The 21,964-nt window shown below is 40.7% G+C and overlaps 1 protein-coding gene across 11 annotated transcripts in view; it reads left to right on the top strand.

Moving 5' to 3' along the window:
- ANO4 (anoctamin 4) overlaps positions 1-21,964 on the top strand; it is a 201,991-nt gene that overhangs the window by 36,033 nt on the left and 143,994 nt on the right. The window contains exon 1 of one of the 11 annotated variants that reach the window (XM_063322703.1): positions 8,162-8,178. The exons of 9 other annotated variants lie outside the window; for them this stretch is intronic. The gene's annotated coding sequence lies outside the window, so the exon portion shown is untranslated. Of the gene's footprint in view, positions 1-8,161; positions 8,179-8,592; positions 8,723-21,964 lie in introns of those variants that run through there. One more of the 11 variants, XM_063322702.1, reaches the window with a different exon arrangement.

Here is a 21,964-nt window from a genome sequence, read left to right as displayed (position 1 = left end):
ATGTAGGTCATTATGAAACCATAAATGTCTGTGTTCAGAGCAAATTACAGTGTGTCAGTGGTGCTACGTGATCTATTACAATGTGACATTGTTCATGGTGTAACTCTGCTGAGAAAAAAAAATGACTCTTCAGGAATAAAAAAATAATTAACGAGCTCTCAGACAACTGAAATTTCTTAACGTATATGATAATTGCCAGGGATTTTGCTTTTGTTTGAGGTGCCCCTCTGTTTGTGGGGAGGCGATCTCCCCCTCTCAGCTTAGAAGGTGGTTGACTTTCACAGGGAGATATGTAAATGAGGTAGGTTATCAGATGTTCACCTTTATTGTTGTTGCTTCTCTTGTTTCCTAAGTTGTTTTGTTGTTTTGCAGGAAGTTTTCTGTTTCTTGTGATTCCAGGTAAGCCTGGTGAAGAGAAACTCTGGTGACTGGGATCTGTGTCTGTTCTTAACTTTCCTGCAATGTTGTGTAGTATTACTAATAATAATTTTAATATTAAATGTCAGAAAGGTTATTCTTACTCTCTCTGACATAATACATTGTAAGTTGTTGTATTTAGTCTAAAATCACCATAGCTCCAGAACTGCTAGATATATGAATAAAGTTTAAAGCCGATTACATACTTTCTGTTGTATTTGATAATGTGTTAGCAAACATGAAAGCAGGGAAGGAAAATGTTTATTTTATTGAAAACCTGGGGAAGAAAAATTTAAACTAAACACAACTAAGAATATCTAATTACAGAAGTGGAACACTGAAGCAGGGGGAAAAAAAACCCCTGTTTTGGAAAACTTAAGCCCACTTTTTTTTTTTTTAATAACTTCAATATTCTTTGTATTGAGTAGACAGAAATAATGTTTTTTTTTTTTCTCAGCAAGGAAAAGAAAACCGCTGTGTTTTGTGAGTCATGTAACAGCGTGCATCTGAATTAGCTATTTGCAGAGGTGTTGGAAGTACAGCTACAGTGTTAGCCATGGAGACCTTTGTAGACTGATCATTCCTCAACTTAGTTTCTCTGTAAGATTTATTCCTCCCTCCAAGTCTTATGCAGGTTGCTACAGGTTTCCGTTTCCATTTTTGTCATTGCAGGGAGAGGGTTTTTGTGCAAATGTTTGCTCTTTTGTTGAGGCCAGAGGTTGCTAGTGCTTTGCCTATCAGCCCAGACTGTCTGCTAGGCTTCAGATTCGTCTAAATAAGCTCTCAGTAATCTCCCAGTTCTAGTTTGTCTTTACAGAAGACAGTAAAATTCCTTCTGTCATCTTAGAGTTTCTCTGCCAAGTGGCGTGGCACTGGGCAGCTTCCCGCTTGCCTGTCGAGGGGATGAATTGCTGGTGTCGGACAAGCTGACAACTGGCTCTAAGTTTGCCCGACGCAGATATGGTATGGCTACTGTGCAGCTGCTTTGCAGTTATCTTTGCTTTTGCCTCCATCATTTTCCTGCACCAGTAGCCATCTCCCAGTGTTACAGTCGCTGCTTTTTACAGTATTGCTCTTCCTGCTGCGTGGCTACCTGACGTCTATGGTTGGACTGGCACATCTGTGTGTAGAGGCCTCTGGCCTTTATTCTCTTGTTGTAACAGTCCATCTGCCCAACTGGTACACTCCAGGCTGTTCCCACAGCATGTGCTTCACAGCTCAGCACATCACCCTGACTGCAAACAGCCTTACTTCTCCAGCCAGTGCTGGGCTGCTGTGCAGTTGCTGGGGAGTTAGCAGTGAAGCCGCCCAGCTTTAAAAGATGTTGATTCCTTCCTACTTGCCTTGCCTTTGCTGCTTTTTTTTTTTTATTGCTGAATATCCAGGTGAAGATGATGTATGCATAAATTTCGTTTGGGGTTGAACTTGTGTTGTATTTTGGCTCGTCGTTTGAAGGTAGTATGTTGGGTAGTTCAACACCTGCTTCTGTTTACGTATGTTAATACTAACCAAAAGATCACAATGCCTTTGCATAGCCCAGGTCTCAGAATTTTGAGGAGTCATCTGCTGTGATTACATGCTTCCTGCTACTCAAAGTGAAGAGACCCTCTCCATTTTCTCCCAGACTGATGAATCCCCCTTCTGCTCTGTTCCTTAACTTGCACTGTATGATGCAGGCACGCGTCACGCCCCAGGACTGGTAACCTGACATACTACTCTGCTTTTTTCTGTCCTTCCACGTGAAGTGCTGTTCATCTCAGGATTTTGTTCTTTAGTTCTGCTAGGACAATACGGAAGAGTCTTCAAACAAAATCCAGTCTTGAGGGGGGACCTCATCTCTAAGCTGGCAGCAGGAGATGCAGGAGGTACATTTTGCCCCTTGCAATCTGCCTAGTCATGCAGTGTAAATAATTATCGAGCGCCCATAAGAGCTCTTAATTTTCACCATTTTCCCAGATTGCCTTTAGCCTTCAGTGAGGCATGTTAAGTTATTGACAGAGGCTGAAGTCTTTATCTTCTGTTCCAAAGAACTATTGGTGTCCAATGTAGAAAGTATGTGCTGTTTGGTATTTCTACTGGCAACAGTGACCAAGGTGCTTTCAGTCTCTGTATGATGCCTTCTGTATTGTCAGGACTGCTGTCATCTATGCCGAGCTACTGGCACTGCGCTAAGGCTGCTGTGGTTGATGGCATGGTGGTGCAGTTCTGGCTAGTTCATGGGGGAGCTCTTTGCTGATATTAATCATAAAATAATATGCTAGGATTACTGCTTTGCTTATTTCTTTACTTACCTAGACAAATGTCTGGTCTCAGGTCTTGGACCATCATCTCTGTTCACTGGCATGTGCTAGCTGCCTTGAGGACCCTCAGGGTCTGCTAAGCTGCATGAAGGATATGGAGGTATAACTGATCATTATTTGAATCCTTTTGTCTCCGTGGTCTGAGCTTTTCCTAGATGACTCAACTGGAGCCTTTCAGATGTCCTCAGATATTTGATGTTTGATGGGTAGACAGCCCGCTCCCCCCTTGATATTCTTCTCCAAGTACTTGTTAAGAATTGGGCGTAACTTAATATCGTGTTCCTGGATTGTCTCTGCCTCGGCCTGTTTCTCCTGGAAAAGTGTCCTTGCTGAAGCTTTGACACTTGGTTGAATTTACGCTTAACCTCTAGACCACTGCTGGTGTTTGCAGCAGATCAAAGTCCAATCAAAGTCCTTTTGACCTTTCTGTCAAATATAGTGAGGAACCTCATCACCTTCTTCATTGTGTCAGGACTTCTCCAATGCCACAGGAAGTGGATAATTTTGGCCTAGGATAAATGGGGTTTTGTGCCCTTCACAGGTAGGAATTATTCCTACTGAATAGGAATTTGTATTCAGTGCTTTGATCCGTGGTTTTAGGCCCATGAAGGCTCTTTGCCAGAGGGCACCCTGGGCTGCTTCAGTATGCATGATTGCATTACAGTCAGGCTAGATACTTTTTCAATGACTCCTCTGTGGGTAACACAATCAAGTGTTTCAGGAAGCTTGGGGCTGCATAGAGGGAAAACAGAAGATTTATTGCCTGAGCTCTAAGCATCCAGCACCTTGGGGGCACCGCATTACTGTCCTCTCATGATACTGCTCTCAGACCTTGGCTTACATTGCGCTTCTGCCATGCAGTTTGGAGGATGTCCCTCATGTCTACTTCTACAGACTCTGAATGGCAATGTCTGCTCTTTCATGGATATCCTAGGGGCCATAATTTGTGTAGCAGTCACGGATTGCCTCTATGGCATATTAATAGCACTTGGCCACAATTCTTCAGTCTAATGGTGCCACTTATAAGTGCTGCAGGAGATTACATTGCAGTGGCTCCCCCATCCAGCTGGAACTGAATTGGTCATATTGATCTAATAGCAAAGTTGCAAATTTAGCGGCTGAATTGCTGGCAGCTTGTTCTGGTAGTGCAGGATACTGAGTCATTGAATTTGCTACACTCAAATGGCAGCTCGCTCTCTCTCAACTAGAAACGATGGAGTAGGTACAGCTATGGTCTGGATTGGAAGGGGACAGATTGATCAGTCACACTGCCCAGTGCTAGTGGAAAAGGCACTGTTGGAAGGAAGCCGCATATTTCTTCTGCCTTTGCAGGTAGGTTCATTCCTCTTTTCTCATTTCTGGGCGCTGTTGGTTTGAGCCTGATCTCCTTGTTCTGTGCTACTAGCACTCGTCATTTTGATTCAGTCCCAGGGTGGCTCAGCTGGCCTTTCTACCTGGAAGAATCTCTTTATGTTAAGACCTCTGTCTCTGCAGTGTCTTCTTGTAAGCTGGAAACATCCACAAAACTTTTGTCTCTAATTAAATGATTCCCTTATGTTTCCAAGATTACCTGTAGCATGGAATTTCCAAGTTCGTGATGAACGTATCTATTTCTCATGCTGAGTCTTTTCCTCTTTTGAGAGCAGGGTAAAAGGACCCAGTATCTCTTTTTGATCTTGCACAGGATGGGGAATAAAAATTGTCCGGAACTTTTACCACGTGTTCAAATGTTTTAGACATTGTACTCAGCAGTTGTGTCTTCATTTGCTTCTTACCTTCATTTCCAAGTGGGCAAGCTCCTGGGAGGACCTCAGATGTGTTTTAAGGAGGCAAGGGAGACCACAACACAACTCTGAGCTGGAATATATCTGCCCATGGTGGCCCAGGGGTCTCTCTGGGTGGTTCTCCAGCCACCTGCCCCCAGGTGCCTCCCTTATATGCTGGGATCGCTTGAACTGCTATTTTTTTGGTGTGAAGAGCTGGTTGTAACACATTGGTGAAGTCACAAGGGAAACAGCAGCAGCTTGAGCAAGGGTGCTGAAGGGGAAGGTCCAGCTAAATCCACAGTATTTTTTTGTTGTTGTTTACTTGGTTCATTTAGCCTTGTCTTAGCTGAATAACATGCTTCCAGCTTCACGCAACATTTATGGGATCATACTCTTTCACAGTGTTGAGAATTAGCCAGTTGTGCTCTCCTTGGCAGCCAGTGTCCTTCACGGTATGTTCGTGTATTGCCCACTTGTTCTGAATGCTGGCACCATCCTAGCGAAAGATTGAAAGGCCAACACTCAGTTTTCATCTACTTTCAAAAGCAGATAGATACCAGACACTTAACTGCTTTTATAATCTTCAAATATTCTCTCTATATGCCTTTGCCTGTTTAAAGACAGCAGTGGCAGCTAGATTAGGTTCTAAATTAAAGCTTTCTGTGCATTATTATTTGTAAGCCCCAGTGCAAATTAAAAATAAAGGAAAATTACACAGAATGTGTTTGTTCATTTTTAACGTACTTATTCTATTGCGTGCCAAATCTTAAACAGGTCAGCACCGGTCTTTTCCTTTCAATGTACAACAGGCTCACACCACTGTGTGAGGGACTGTGAAATAGCTTCCACTTTTTCTTCTGTTTTTGGTGTTAGCCCCAAGACTTGTGGGAGCCCCTGGCCGGAAGGTAAGTCCTCGTCTCTCTGTCTTTCACTCTCCTTCACTGTGAGCTAATGCAGCTTGCTGGACCACTGAAACGCTTCAAAGTGCTTTGTCTGCAAGTTATGATTTGGAATTTGTGCATCATCTGATGCCTGTTGCAGACATGCTGTTGTCTTTCAAATAAAGTGCCTGTAACAGGCTTTGCGGGTCTTTTATTGGCCAGTATTTGGACTAGTTCCCACCTCGCTTATATTCCGTCTAAGCAGTGGCGTTTCCAAAGCAATTCACAAACACTCTACTTAGGAAAAAACTGTTCTGCAATTGGCTGAAGCTGTGTAAATGAGAAACAAGCCATAGCCTAAGGAAAATGCTAGTCAAAAGAAAGGAAACGTAGAAAGAGAAAAGGGGAAAAGAAAGGTGCAAAGCACGTGAGTGATGCTTCACTACTGTTCTTAGTTAGCTTAGCTTACTCCTGAACATAAAATTAGTCTCAGCTTTCAAAGACATGTCATGGAGCGATGTAGCTCTGGCCGTTCTTAGCTTTGTTCTGAGGTAATAGGTGCTGCACGGAGACCTCCAGCAACTTCTCTGCTCCTGGGTGGAGTTTGACTTTTGTATTTGGAAGCAGCCAGCAAGGGCCGAATGGGTTTTTAGACCACTGAAAATCGTTATAGAGGAATATTAGCAACACATAACGCCCCTTGCCATGTCACCTCAGGCTCTTTGAGTGACATACTTTTGTGATGTGCTTTTCAAGTCTGGTATGGACATCCGTATCTTTAAATGAAGATAAATCAAGAACACAGAAGTTGCTCTTTGGCTATGAGTAGCAAAGCTGAGTAGTGGCTGGAGTCCTTGTCTCCCTTTTGGTGTTTCTTTCTCTGTTCCACAAGTTCTGAGCCCAGCAAGGGGCTGGAGTTTAAAAGCATACGATGGTAGCAGCATGGGGTTGTTGATGATCTCTCTGAAGAGCCCTTCTGGGGCTTCCTGGGACAAATATAATCTTCATCAAGAAGAATATGGAGCAATGTGCTTTCTCAGACAAGCGACTTCTGAGAATGTGTGACCTCTTGCAATTTGAAGAAGTTCATATTTCAAATTCCTGCCTGGTTTTCACAGACCTCAAATTTTTTGTTTCTGGAGCTTTGCAGAATTTAGAAGCCTTGTGCTGTTAGATCTGTAGTTTTGCTTCTGTTGTGTGAATGTGCACTCCTGAAATGACCTTTTGACAATGTTTGTGTGTTTATTGCTTTTTTTGTTTTCACTGAGCTGAAAGCTGTGCACACGATTTCAGGGCTAGGAGCAAAGTCTCTTTGGTGAAAATCGCAGTAGGATGATAGCACTAGGGATGGGGTTGTTCTTGTTATGTCTAATCTCTGCCCCACCACCTCTCCCAATACTGACGCTGGTAAATGCTGTTTTTTAACTGTCTTAATTTTGAAGACTCCTGGGCTTACTTAGAAAAAAGTAGAGGAGCACTGGAAAGTGTCAATCTCTAAAGAGACTTTAGAAGCCTAAAGGTTGGGTTTTTGAAGTGTGGTTTGTCTTCATAGGTCTTAAAAAGACCCTTATTCAAGACTGAATATGGAGAATAGTTGCAATTTCATCTATTTACTTTCTCTATAAAAATTAGGGTGTAAAAGAATGAACTTACCTGTTAATGACATAGAAAACAACCTTGAAATGCTTGTACCAGTTTAGCTGTTTGCATGTTGGACTCCAGTTTTCTCCTTGCTCAGCAAATGGGTTTTTCATTGCTTAAATTCTGCATGCTGCACAATGCAGTTGTCTGGGACTTTTTGTACATTGAAACCAAACTGGGCTGGCTTCATGGAGCGGGGAGTTGCTGATAGGTGTGATCCTTCCCTGTGAGAGGAGGCAAAAAGACACGGGGACCAGTAATTCAGGAGCGGCATTGCTCCTCTGGGGGCTGGGGAACAAGGTGATGACTATTTCCTACCCAATTTCATTGCGTTCACACCTGTAATTTTGATGCTATGCAGATAACAGTCTTTCCCCAGAAGTCCTAATGTGTAAATACAAAGCATACGGATTTATTAAACTTTATGCTAATGACAGAGCAGCAGTTCTGCGTTCTGCCATTTTAAAAAGGTGAATTCTTTCATTGTCATCATGACCTTGTCTGTTTAACTTAAAATAATTTGATATAACTTGGAACATCTTACAGCTATTATGACTCTGGTAGTAGATGAAGTAAAGAGTCTTTCTTTGGTAGTCATTCAAGGTAAAATGAGTGACACCCAGACACTGCACCACATGAGTCTCAGCATGTTTTTCCTTCTCTCTGTTTAAACTGTAGAGCTTTAAGGTCAAGCAGGTCTCTGAAACAAATTTGACTGATTGTATTAAAATCAACTCTGTCTACGTCAGACACTTTAATTGTGCTTGTACAGATACTTCTGTCTAGAGAGATAAAATATTAAACACATAATGAATAATGTAGCTGTCTCTCAGTACTGTGATCTTTATGTGAATAAGGAAGTCATAAATTGCTTGGGTATTGAACTGGCACAACCCTTGCTATTATTTCTGCAGTGACAGCTTATGCAGTGACAAGCTGCATGATGTAATATTGAACATTGTATGTTATTTAGAGAAGAAATGGTACTTTTCCATCTCTCACTGCAGGAACAGAGCTGTGCATTTGTCTGCTCCCTGGCAGCCACACAGTTGTGTGGAAAGCCAAGGTTTAGCGTAGCGCCGTGCAGCATTGTGCAGAGGACAAGTCAACAGATGGAGACATCCATGTGAAATTGCAACTTGAGCTATGGAAAGAAAGCTGAAGGTGCCGTAGGTAAAGAACTGTTCATTAGTGACCTTTGGCTTCTAGACTTTCTCTTTGGGGATGCAGTTCTTTTCTCTCTCTTGCCATGTGATGACACTATCTCAGCTGATTCTGCTGGTTTTTCTGCTGAGCTCCAGCTACCACTACCATTGCCTCCTTACCTTTCCTCCTTCCTTTCACTGATATAACCTGGCCAGCTGGCTGCAGTCTGACCGCTAGAAGATGTTGCTTTCGTCCCTCAAGTCTTTCTTCCATGAATATATTTTTTGTTCATTTTTAGGTAAAAATAGATATTTTCAATATTTTTCTGAAAATGTTGCTGAAGTTTCAGTTGCGCAGAGGCTGTGTCCGTTAATCTTCAAGACTAAGATGGAATTTTCATTCCTATTTGCCTTGCTGAGGAGTGGGCCCTAGTATGGAGCATTTCTTCTTTAAAGAAAAAACTTTAAAAGGGGAGAATTTCACTTTTAAAATTAATCACCATGGCAACCTTTACAGTGAATTTCCAAACATAGAAAGTTGCCTTTATGAAGCATCCTCGTCTAAGAGAAAGGTGAGTTTTTACAGCTTCTAACAATGTTCCCAGAGAATATAAGATTTTACAAGAAACAGTTAGAGGGACTTTTATATGCAGAAAGGAAAAGTTATATGATCCTGATGATGTGTTTTTTTAAGGATGCTGCATGGTAACTAATCTCATCATAACGCTGGCTTAAAATAGACTTGGAGAACTAGATAAAGCCTAGAGGTAATACTTGTGATAAGATATTGCTAGATATCATCTAGGTGAATTTATAGTTAACAATTTGCCAATGTTTCTCTCATACTTAAAACATTATTTTTCTTTTTCCTAGTTCTGGGTTGCCTTTTCATGCATATTCAGAATCTTATTGGGAAATACTTTTTTTAAATCAAAAAAGAAAGTGAACTAACAGAATAAAAGGGGGAGAAAACAAGTCACTCATGCATAAAAGAAGAAAATCTCTCACACCTTACCGTTCAGTGAAATGTAACTTTAGTGCTCATCTTTGTGTTCCTCTGCTTTCTCTCAGTACTCAGCTGGATTATTTTATATCCTATTATCTGTGTGTATTAGACACAAGGAACATGGCATTTCTTTTCCTACTGGAAATTCCCCAGTGAAAATATTGTACATCAGATGAAATCTTGATGTTCCCCCTGAAATGGGAACTCTGGTGTTTCATTCTGAAATCGCCGAAATAAGAGCATTTTAGAATGAAACTTTCTATGTCCAAAGGAGGTGTGAGACTGGGAGAACCTCCGTCTCTGTGGATATTTCAGAGGGTGGTACGGAGACTGAGGGACTTGCAAGAGACAACTGCTTTTAATAAAATTGCAAAAATCCCATGGAAAGCATGCTGCTAAAAAAATTCCAGTTGGCTCTACTGAGGTTGAATATAATGATTCAAAAGTGTATTGGCGTGTGGGGGAGTGTTTCTGCACTGCATGTGGGGGGCGGGAGGGCAGGTCAGTAGAGGACTTTCCCTTTCTCCTTTCACGCCATCTGTGATTGTAGTTGTGCTGCCTTGAGTTGCCCACGGATGGCTGGCTCAGCTGTACTGTTGATGTCCGTCCGGAGTGGGCATGGTGGGCTTCAGCCGTGCACTCACTGCCTGGTTTTATTTAGCTGTATGGCCACAGTTCGTTTCTATTTCACTGGTCTTGTCCCCAGCTTGGAGAAAGCAAGCCGGTTCTGCTGGAATTAGGGCTGGGTGAATCTGTCAGCACTCCAGAGGTATTTCTCTGTGCAGAGCATATTGGGAAGAAACAGATTATGAAGCACCTCTAAGCAGGGGAGAGTTTTGGAAAGACTTTTTAAAATTTATTTTATTAATGTAACGAGTCATTTAAAGGTGACAGCCTTAAGTTCAGTACCTCAGTAGTTCAATTAAAAGTAAGCGCGGTTAAAAATAAGCTCAATTACTGAATTATTCATGTTATGTAACATCTTTAGAAAAGTTTAACTTTTAGAGCAAAGTTAGCAGTAAAGTTAGTAACAGTTATCTGAAGTGCATGTTCTTTTGAGATGTCTCTGCCATCATGCAGTGGTATTTTTATTTCATGTGAAATGTGGGTAAGTGAAAGACTGCCTTTTTTGCTTTTGTAATGGAGGATAGGATCAGTGTCACTTGAAGGGCTGCTTTTTCTCATGTGTACAGGGTCCTGTCAAGAATTTTATTTTAAATTCCAAAGTCAACTGAAAGCTTGACAAGGTGTTTGGTCAGCCAGCAGCTCAGCCACTGAGGCATGGGATTGTGCCTGCAAGAAAGCTGATAGCAGGTCATGCCAAGTGATTGCAAGTTGAACAAGAATCTTTCAAAAAAAGAGAAGTGACTGTTGTGAATTACCATGACCGAGTTTCTGAAAAATTGGCTGAAGGATTGACCTTATGTAGGTTGTCAGATGTTTTCCTTCCCCAATGCTTCTGATAGATGGAATTATAGCTAGGTCAAAATATTTCTCATACATGTAGCAAAACCTAATACATAGACTCTTTACTGAGAAAGTTGGATTTTGAATTTGCAGCTGTCAAAGGTGCATCTTTATTGTCATGTGTTTACAGACAATACATGTTCATTTATTTAGAAAGTAGACTTTATGCATCAGAAATAACAATTCTACTTTTAAAATTAAGGAGAAGAGATGAGCTGTAGCATAGTGCAATAAGAGAGGAAGAAAATAACGTTTTTTCATACATTTATAGTCTTTTGCACTTGTGTAAATCAGAAAGAAAGCAGTCAGGGAATTATCACTTTGCATGAATTAAGAACACTTATGGTCTTTGTATTCACTGAATATGAATTTAGTGTCAGGGAGAATAATCACTGGGTTCTAAATTGCAGAGATTGGATTAACTGCTTTGAGAAATTTTTTTTTAATTGAAGATAATACATAAAACATTTTGACATATACCATTAAATTTTAAGAAGGAAAAAGCAGTTATGGAACTGATAAGAGCACCAAGTGAGCTTGAGCACATTTTGACATTTTTAAAACTTGTAAATTCTCATGAACCATAGCTGTATTTAGCCTAATATTTAGGTTCTGATGTATTCACCTATAAAATGGATTGTTAACTAGAAAATCTGAGAAGAAAAATAAGGAAAGGCTAAATATTATTGATGATGAAATATTCTTTGTCTTGATTGGTTTGTGTTTACTTTTTAAAAGTCCAAGTCGAGACTCATGATTGAAAAATGCATTATGAGAAGAATAAGTTTGACAGTTGCAAAGACAGGAGCAAACCCAAAACCCAGCTGTTTATGAAAAAGGGAGAGAGTGTAACAATTTTTTCTTTGCCATGGGTATATCAATGAAGGGAGACACTGTCAGTAGCCATAAAACGAAGGCCATGCCCAATTTTCAACAAGCAGAGATGTCACATAAAGAAGCTGAAAATGTCATGAACAATATCAGGAAATGAGAAGAAATACTCTCTAACATATTATATTCTTATCTAACGTTCATTTTCTCACAAACGTTCATCCACTTCAATTTTAACGCATCTACTTCTTTTGCTCCTAGGCACATAATATACTTTATTGATTGAGGCATTAAAATCATCTTTGGAAATCTATTTCCAGGATTGCTGTTCGTGCATTTGTAATTATGACTGCTGTGATCCATTAATAGCCTTTTGTAAGCAACCTCAAATTGCTTTGTAAATGAAGAAAAATGTTTCTTCATTGGTGGCTAACTCCTCATAGAAATGTAACAAGAACAGTATCTCTAAACCCAGCCGTGTTAGGATTTAGGTTTGTGTTCATAAAGGATTAAAAGGAAGATATGAGTCCAGTGGGACACATGATTTTTGGTGCCATTTTGATTCTGGGGCTTAGATAAAGAGGTACAAATTGCTCTTTCTTTCAGGGAATATATAAGACAGCTTTATCTAGTTATATCTAACCAGGCATTCACACAGGGAATGAATGAAGTAGGTGGGTTGGTTGGTTGGGTTTGTGTTGTTAGTTTTTTGGTCTGTTTGGTTTTTTTTATTGTTGCTTTTTTGTGTGTGTGTGTTTGGGGTTTTTTTTAAGGGATTTTGCATTTGGAAGGCTTTAATGTTACTTCTTGCTTGGGGTTTTTGGTTTTTTTTGTTTTGTTTTTTTTTTTTTTTTTCATTGACTAGGCTGCTTTTCAGTATTTTTAGGTTTAAGTGCCCTACTAATGGACTTCACTATTGTCTTGGTTTCTCAATACGCTGCTGCTCCTGTATTTGAGTCTTCTCTTTGTGGATGGTATACCATCATAGGAGCAGAGTACACAACCATCTTTAATTATTCGGATACTGTGTATTGCTCAAAGATCGTCCCATTAAGATTCTTCTAAGAAAACACTATTTACAAGTTTCAGGATTCTATAGGCAGTTTTGGTGATGAAATTTCAGTTTAGGAATTGTTCATGAAGATTGCATTCTACGCATCTGTTGAACTGCATGTTCTTGACTTTGGGCAAAATGGTGTCTGTGAACAGAAACAGTCCTTCTGTAACTATCTGGTTGTTTTGAATCCTCAAAACTCTTGTGATATTCAGAACAAATTCAATATAATTCTCAGACTAGAATGTTCTTATATATATAACTTCAAATATATTTGCAATATTGACAAATACAATAAAACTTACAAATATATTGCAATATTTGTTACATACGTATTGTGACTTTTTAATTTTTTTTTTTTACTTTCTATTTGTAGTTTTGAAAATGAATGAACAGTAATGGGCCAATGAATGTCAGCGATATGAGTGAAGAAAGGAAGTTTTATGAACACGTAATTGTGAAAGTCCTTTCACTGAGAGGATGTCAGTTACAGAAGCTAAATTTAGGCACATTTCTTTTTATAGGTTCTTTCTATAATTGAGCTGGTTTAGGTGGTTTCAGAAAATTTATGTCTCTTCTGTGCCTCCTCTTAACCTTTAAGAACATCCAGCTAACATCCACTGTTTTATGTAGTGCATAAAACGTAGCTTAAAGTCTGTCTTTAATACTTTACGTGTTTTTCTGAATTGCTAATGTATCAGAGAACTATTTACACACAAAAGAACAGTGGGCCTTGCCCTTGTGCAAGGCTGTTGTCTAGTAAATGAGTTAGAGCATGGGCTGCCTTTTACAGAAATTAATCTGTATGTTATAGACCTCACATCCTACAATGTAGTTACTGCGTTTTTATAGCCTCCTACTATTTCTTCTGATTCTGTTACAGAGAACTCAAGGAATTAAAATGGTATCAATCAATAGAGCATTTCTTTCCATCTCTGTGTACTAATCCTCCAAATTCAGACAATCGTTATGTGATTACTGTTGTCCTTCAGAGTTTATTGGCCTTCCATCAGAAATACAATGTAGCTCAAAAGTGAAATAAGCAAGACCTGTGCTTTGTTCAATCCAGATCAGCATAAATTGAGAACAACCAATTGGATCCCTATGAGGAACGTATGTACGAACATGGCAGGTTTACATATTCTTTTCAATAGCATCTTGTTATTGTTAATTGCCTGGAGTCTTGCCAGAAAGATGAGGGTGGCAGATGAACACGGATTTTCACTGGCATCTGCTGCACACTACAGCTGCCATCTCCTCTGGGGATCTCCCTCGCTTTATGACCATTTAGAAAGTTTGGCACCACAGGCTTTATTACAACCAAAAGCATTACTTGCCAAAGGGGAGTGTGCAGGAAATTAATGATGCACGAAAGAAAGACAAGTAGTACACGTCCCTCAAAATTTCTGATACCACTGGCCCTTGTTAACGTGTCTCTTCCATAGAAGAGGCCAATGGCAGACTTAGGTGTTTCAGCAAGCATGGCTCTGGAGCCTGGTACTTCTTCCTTGCAGAGTGATGCTCATCCAGGCTCTGCTAGAGCATACCACAGCATGTCCCTCCAGCCTGCGCAAGAGCCCCTTCCCCAGGAGCAGGTGGGAGGCTTCTGGGCTTCCCTCCAGCCTGCGCAAGAGCCCCTTCCCCAGGAGCAGGTGGGAGGCTTCTGGGCTTCCCTCCAGCTGGGCTTCAGCATTGGACCCTGGACATTGAGGTGCTGTGGCCTGGGATGTGCCCGCAGGTCCTGGGCTGTAGGAGCAGCCTGTGTGTGCACTATGGACAGTCATTTCAGAAGGCAAAAGCCTTCCAAGGCATTGGACTTAACCCAGCACATGTGACCTGTTTAGTCACAAAGATATCTGTACAGATGCATGTTTACTTTAAAAGTATTTTATTCAAGTAATATACTTTGCTGCAATATGGGTTATAAGAGGATTTTTCCCATTTGGGGAAGCGGGGAGAAGAAGCATCAGGACCAGTGTGGTGAGTAGGACTAGGGAAGTGATCGTTCCTCTGTACTTGGCACTGGTGAGGCGCCACCTCGGGTCCTGTGTCCAGTTTTGGGCCCTTCACCACAAAAAAGACATTGAGGTGCTGGAGCGGGTCCAGAGAAGGGCAACGAAGCTGGTGAGGGGTCTGGAGAACAAGTCCTCTGAGGAGCGGCTGAGGGACCTGGGGTTGTTTAGCCTGAAGAAAAGGAGGCTGAGGGGAGACCTTATCGCTCTCTACAACTACCTGGAAGGAGGGTGTAGAGAGGTGGAGGTCGGTCTCTTCTCCCAGGTAACAGGACAAGAAGAAAGAGATTCGGGTTGCGACAGGGGAGGTTTAGGATGGATATTAGGAAACATTTTTTCACTGAAAGGGTTATCAAGCGTTGGAACAGGCTGCTCAGGGAAGTGGCTGAGGCACCATCCCTGAAGTTATTTAAAAGACGGGCAGACATAGTGCTTAGAGATATGGTTTAGTGATGGTTTTGTCAGAGTTAGGTTGATGGTTGGATTAGATGATCTGAAAGGTCCTTTCCAACCTAGGCAATTCTATGATTCTATTGTTGTCTTAGGTCCTGCCTCTGAACACGTTGGATGTATAGGGTCTCATTAACATTATCATCAAAATAAAAGTCAATTAACAGTTAATAAAACTCTCTGCTGGCAGAAAGCATTGTGATGCCAAGCCTGTAAAAGGCGCCGTAGCTGGGGCACAGGCTGGGCAAAGGGAGGAGCGTGCGTTCCACCTGCGGCTTGGGGATTCCCTGGAGAGCTTGGCCAGGGCTGGCCTGGCGCTGGAGCAGCAAGAGAGAACTGATGGCGAACCATTCTGCTGAAACAGGGCGCAAAAAGGCAAAGTTAAATTAAGCTTAGTTGCTGTGCTGAAAATTGTTACTGTCTGCGCCATGGAGGCAGACACATTCAGACGTACCCTGAGCTATCTTTTTTTTCCCATCTGTGAAGTCTCATGGGGTTTTTTCGTGTTTCACAGATGATGTCTCAGATTGATTGAACTGTTCTTCATTATAGAGAATATCCGATTAAATGAGATAAAATGATACTTGTGGTATTTGAAATGTGGCAGTTGACATTCAGGCAGCACATTAAGATGTAAAAATATACATATACGCAAAATACATGTGCATGGCTAGTGCTTCGCTTCATTCTTCACCCAGGAAAAAGTGTCTGGGACTTGACTTGGTGCTTTGTTTCACGGGGCATTGCAGTTTGCCCTGATGTTTGTACTAGGTATCACTGCCGTGTGTGCAGTTACCTTTTACTGTACACATATGAGCAAAAGGCTCAACATCAGTGTAGACAGGTTTAATGAGAATGCTCTTGATTTTCAAAATCAGAGTAATAGCTAGTTGTTTAGAAAGAAAACAATTTTGAACAAAGTGCTTAACATAAGTGAAAGTAAGTTTTAAATCATCTCAGTGTTCTGAGTCTATTTTTGGCTAGTAAATGCTGCGCATATGTAGTAAAATGAATAAGATAAGAGTTACTGCATAGTTTCCAAATCAGCGAGCACCGCTTAAGAAGACAAATCCAATCTTCCATTTTTTTTTTTTAAGAAGTAGCTATTACATCAAAGGAAGAAGTGTTGACATGATGTAATTTATTGTGACAGAAACTGAGATATGAATCTATTGGGTTTTGTATGAACCTACATTCATTCTATTCTACTGTCTTATAGAGAGAGTGAATCAAAAGCAGGAATATCCAATCCACAGAAATTCTGCCATTCTTGCAATATTTTTCCCTTTGAATCTCTTTTGAGCACTTTCTGTAGTCACTTTTCAACATAATGCTTAAAATATTTCTATGAGAATTTTCTTCAGGACAGTTGAAATATTTCATCTTGGTTGGACTTCTTGTTTTCAGTATATTTTGTTTTATTATTTCGATGTGTCTTGCTTTCTGGTTTTAATTTTTATGTTTTGAATTATTTCTTACTATTTGTATATTACAGTAACATTCACTGATGATGGATATTACAGATGGTGTTTCAGTAATTGAAATGATAATTGTTTTTTGGATTGCTCAGATGCAACTGGTATTCTAATTCATAATTTGTATTCTATTTGATATGTTAGATTACATTTTTCAAAGTGTGAAGTCATTACAAAATAAAACCCCAGGATATTCCACTCTAGATAAGGTCAGATTTATTTTCCAAACAAAATTTTTGACAGCAACTCTTGACTTTGGGACAAATTCTTTTTTTTCTAACAAATTGACTATTTTTTGATAGAGAAACATTCTACTGAAAATGTTTTGTCAGTCTCAGTTTTTGATTTCTATTGTGTCTATCAGGTTTCATGATAAGGTGTTCTTTCTTACTGCTATTTTCATACTGGGGAAAGCAAAGGAACTTTTTTTATTATTTTTTTCTTTTTTTTTTCAAATTGCTCTTCACAACACATGAGGTTATAATAGTAGAAGTCCAATTGTAACAATAAGGTAAATCAAAGTAGATACTAAGACAAACAAAAAGAGAAACATAAGAAACACAAAAACGCAGGCAACCCTGGTAAGAATTCAATCAGCTGGGATGGTGACAAACAACAGCGATTGCAGCTTGCTGGGCGAACTGAAGCAGGGACATATTTTAAACACAATTGTTAGGCGTTTGTCCCAGTAGCCTGGAAAATATACCAGCATATACGCAGTGTAAAGTGTGTGTTCTTTTTGTGTAGAGGAACTGAATAATGAATTGTTAAGACAGAAATAAAAATACAAGACTCTTAAATTAATCAAATTAATCATCTTGAGGGGAAAAAAGTTTCCTCTATTCACCCGAGCTTATATGACTTGCATAGGTAGCACCTTGTGTTCGGCACCATGGTCCTGCAACATGCCCATGCCAATCACCAATAAGTCAAGAGCAACCAAAGAGAGCTTTATATTCACTTAGCTAAGCTTTTCTCTTCACTCATGCCCAAGGAAGACAAGTGGTTTTTCAGACTGTCATGTAGACCATTAAAGTAGGACTATTATGACTCTCTCCAAGACATTTTCACGACTTCGGGTTGTTATCTTGCATCTCTGTGAGCACTACGGGAGTTTTTCAGTCATGCTAGATAATCACTGTTGAATGCTAGCTGCTTGTAATGTAATAAACCACCTTCGGGGCTATAAAAACAAGCCTTTGATGGTGGGCCTAAGGTAAGTATGATCTTTTTATTCATTAGGACTTTGAGAGATTTAAATTAACACTGTCTCTGGATGCAGTTATACCACAGGTAATGTAGCCACTTTTACAGGGGAGAATAAGCTATTCTGGCCTAAAGCACATTTGCAAGTGTAAACCTATGTCCCCCTGGAGTCTGCAGCTCTTTAACTGTTAATTTCTACATCGGTGCAGATAAAGCTGCATAAACCCCGTGTGTACACAAGCCCCTTCTTCATGGAGTCCTGGTTCTAGTTCAGACATGCCTTTGATCACAGTTCAAAATGCGTATCCTAAACACCACCAGTGACTGGCAGGGATGGGATGATGCTGTCCTCCTCCCGTTGAAGGAGGGTAATTCAAAAACAAAATGCAGTGACAAGTAATACACACCTTTGTGAAGATTTATTTTGCTGATACAAAAGGGCTGTACAGTGATGCTTTTACAGAAGAGACAAACATGAGACCTAGAAAGCAAATGAAGTGGAAAAAATGCAATATACAAATGAGAGAAATAATGCGGTATTGCTTTCTGGAGCCTTTGCTTGACATAGGGACCTTGAGCAGGTGGGTTAGGAGGGAAATCCCTGATTCACTAGAAAATTGCCTGAAGAGCTGGCAAATGTGACAGGAGGCAGAGCCTGTCTACAAGTATCTTGGGGCAAATGAAATTATAAGAGAAAGAACAAAACCAGAAACATCATTGTGCCACTGTGTAAATCCTTGTTGAAGGCACAGCCTGAACACCATGGTGCTACTTCTTGAAACTTTGTTAATGAGCATTTCAAGTCTTCATTTCTTGAAAAAGGAAAGGAAAAGGAGTGACCAGGGATGACTGGAGGTATACAACAGCTTACTGGGGAGGAGCAATAGTATAAACCAGGTCTCCTAAGCCTGGGAATAAAAACAACAGAGAGGGGATATGACAGAGCTCTGTAATATCATGAGTGAAATAGAGAGGTAAAGGGAGGTGGTCATTGATAATCTCTTTCAATACAAAACTTTGGGGGTGACATGTTTCAGACAAGAAAAAAGAGCTATTCCTTCACAGGCTGTATATTTAAGCTCTCTGGTTTCTTTCCATGGAAAATTGTGTATGCTAAAAATTTACATAAATTCAGAAGGCAGGTGGACAAAATTTTTGATAGAAAATGGGGAAAAAAGTAACATTTAGGGAACAGTTTCTGAAACTACTATGGGTCTTGAAGATCCTGTCATCTTTCCAATATTTGGGAGGGAATAGGGGGCAAGACCATGCAAAGCCTCAGCAAACTGAACACATGTAATTTATCAAGATGCCCATTGTTAAGTCTTTCTCTCCAGCCAGTCCAGTTCCAGGGAAGTTCTGTAACTAGCAGCTTTTTTGTTTCCTTATTTAAAGGTTTGCCATGGTGGGTTGTTTGGGTTTTTTGGGGGGTTTTTTGTTTTTGTTTTTGTTTTTTTTTTTACTTCTGATGTATTTTCAACATTTTTCAAAGCTATACTTTAAGCATAATCTAGGTTTAGATACTATTTAATGGCTCACTTGTTGCCAATGGCAAGGGACTCAATGCTGTGTCAGAGAGGTGATATTTAAACTTCTGAAAAATGATTTAATCTAATGTGGAAATCGTAATGTTGTAACATTTTCCGCCAAGGTGTAGAGAAAGATAGCCATGCTTTTCTGGATGTATTTGTTACCTAAGTAGGGCATGGGCCGGGGGGGGAAGGAAGGAAACTGCCTTCAGACCGTGCTTTCAGACATGTGTACAGAGGGCAGCAGGTGAATTTTTCTCTCGTGCTCATTCATTTCCACCTAGGATTCAGAGCAAGCAGAAGAGTCCGTCATGGCACCAAGCGTAGCTGTCTCTCTGCTGAGTCTCAGATGAAACCGGGTTTGCATGAGAAACCTTTTACATTGCTTGCCTTTCCTCAGCTCCCCCTTATCAAGGCTAGCTTCAAAATGTGAAAAAGCTGAAGCTGTTTGCAGAGCATCATTGACTTTAATGGGAAATGTGGCAATTTGGCACAAGGTGAAGAAAGGGTGCTTAGCTTTTTAAGGTGAACAAATTAGCTGACTTTCTCTCTTGCTGGGTGTAAAAGCTGAAAGGAACTAAATATGCAATTTGCACACTTACACACTGCACCTTAAAGCCTCATTTTCTGCTCTCTGCCCATGCTTCCAAAGTGCTTCCTTATGACCTTGCTTAACTGTGCCTTGGTGACTGCAGGCTTTCCAGACTTGCTTTACGTCTCGTGGCCCTAGATGACATTGCAGCTGAGATTCTCTTCCTCACTTCTTGCTTTGTGTGCTGCCCCTGCGCTTGCTCTGCCTTGAAAAGTGCCTTGAAGAAAGGGTCTACCTCAATCTGCTGCTAAGGACTCAGCATAGGGCTGAAACAGAATTAAAAAACCCCAACCAATCAAAAAAACAAACACACAAAAAACCCCCCCAAAAAAACCCCAAACAAAACAAACCAAAAAAAAAACCACATAAAAGAGTGAAACAGCTGGGGTAATTTGTCTCCAATGTGAGCACTGATGCTCTGATGATACCAAACCAAAAAGACTTACTGCACCTGCCAGCAGCAGTTTGTTATCCCAGAGAAGGTCTACAAAGTGGGTCAGGGCACTTGAGGCTAATTAAGCACTGTTAGCTAATGGATTGTTTATACAGCTTTGTAACTCTGCGTGGCATTATTATTGCTTATTCATGTTCATATCATCTCCAGCTAGAGACAGACACATCAGGAAGGAACCTATAAATATATGCTTGTACCCCATAGTGGTACAGGGTGGAACAGAACTGGGGCTGACCGAAACCTGATGGTTGCTACAAGAGGGTGCTTCCCCAGATGGAGAGATGTCTCACTCCCAGCACAGTATAACTGGGATACAGTGCCCTGCTGACCCCAGTTCTGGCACTGGAGCCATCTCCACCAGTACTGTAGGACTGCGCTATGTTCAGTCAAATAGTGTAGATGTGCTGGATGAGGTCCACTGGGTGCAGGTGTTTCTCTGTGCAGAGGTGTGTGGTGCACAACACCTGCTAGCCAGTTATATCCAGAGAGAGACCAGATCTTGCTTTTCTATGTACATTTCTTTTGTTAAACTAGAAGTCTGCAAAAATGTAAGACAGTAACATTGCAGTAAGCTGCGGTATTACCTTATTTTCATGTGGGCGAAAGTCCTTTTAAAAGAGATATTGGCAGTTGAAAAGACATCCCAAGATAACATGCAGGTAAGATATGACCAAAGTAGATGCCCCATCAGATGCCTTGGTAGAGTGACTTCTGAGTAGTGCCAGATGTGTCCGTTCATCACTGTAACATCTGACAGGCCAACAAAACAAATATCACCGTCACATAAGACTGCATGCAGGCACACTCTAGTGTTTTCTACTTTTAGTAATTTCTCTCCCCTTTTTCTTTATGTTTTATTTTATTGCTTCCTAACCTGGAAGTACTTTAATGTTCTCATATGCAGGTTTTATCTGCAGCATTAAAAATTCTTTAGTGTCATAAGCATACTACCAGTTTATAAGATGCAAGATATGCTCAATGTGAAAGAAATGCTGCTTTGGAAAAATTTATAATAAAAAGACATAGCTGGGAGCAATAAAAGTTAGCCAGAAGCAGGATAGAGGCTGCTCTTCCTGCTGGCAAACTGCAGAGCTGAGATGTGTTGGTAGGAAGGGAGCAAAGGTGTTTCTGTTTCATGAACCTGCAAGCTCAAACAGAGGCATCAGAGGAGAGCAAAAGGGCAGCAAGAAGAGCAGCTCTTCATGGAGGCAAGTAGCTTGTATAGGAAAAAAAGATAGAAATATAGGTAAGGAAGAGAAAGGCATGTGAAGATTTGAAATTATAGAGTAGGATTTTTGCTGCATGGAGGAAAGGAAAAGAGCTGCTACATGTGATACTTGAAGGTTCAAACCTCATCCAGCTTCAAAACACTAAACTTCTACTTCCCGCTGTTAAACACTTGATTAGCAGACAGCCAGGTGCAGGTGACAGAACCCTGTCCAGAAGCCAGTCCTCCCCAGGGAACAGTCAGCTGTGGCTATAGGCCAGTATTTAAGTCTTTCACATGACTTTGCACTGCAGCCCTGGGTTGAAATGGTGCTCGTGATCCATTATATTAAGCCAGATGGACTGGCAGAAGAAACTCCTTGGGTTTGTAGCATCCATGCTGCCTGTCAGAGCACGCCAGGGCATGCCATGCTACTGAGGCTGCCAAGCTCACTTAAAAATGACCATGCTGCAGGGACAGGTACCGTCAGAAGCCATGCAGCCAGGCATGCAATGACATTGGGATTTTGGT

This window comes from Chroicocephalus ridibundus, chromosome 1, assembly GCF_963924245.1.
Source record: "Chroicocephalus ridibundus chromosome 1, bChrRid1.1, whole genome shotgun sequence".
Classification (NCBI taxonomy): domain Eukaryota; kingdom Metazoa; phylum Chordata; class Aves; order Charadriiformes; family Laridae; genus Chroicocephalus; species Chroicocephalus ridibundus.
Note: the sequence above shows the minus strand (reverse complement) of the source record. Positions and strands in the feature narration are given on the sequence as shown.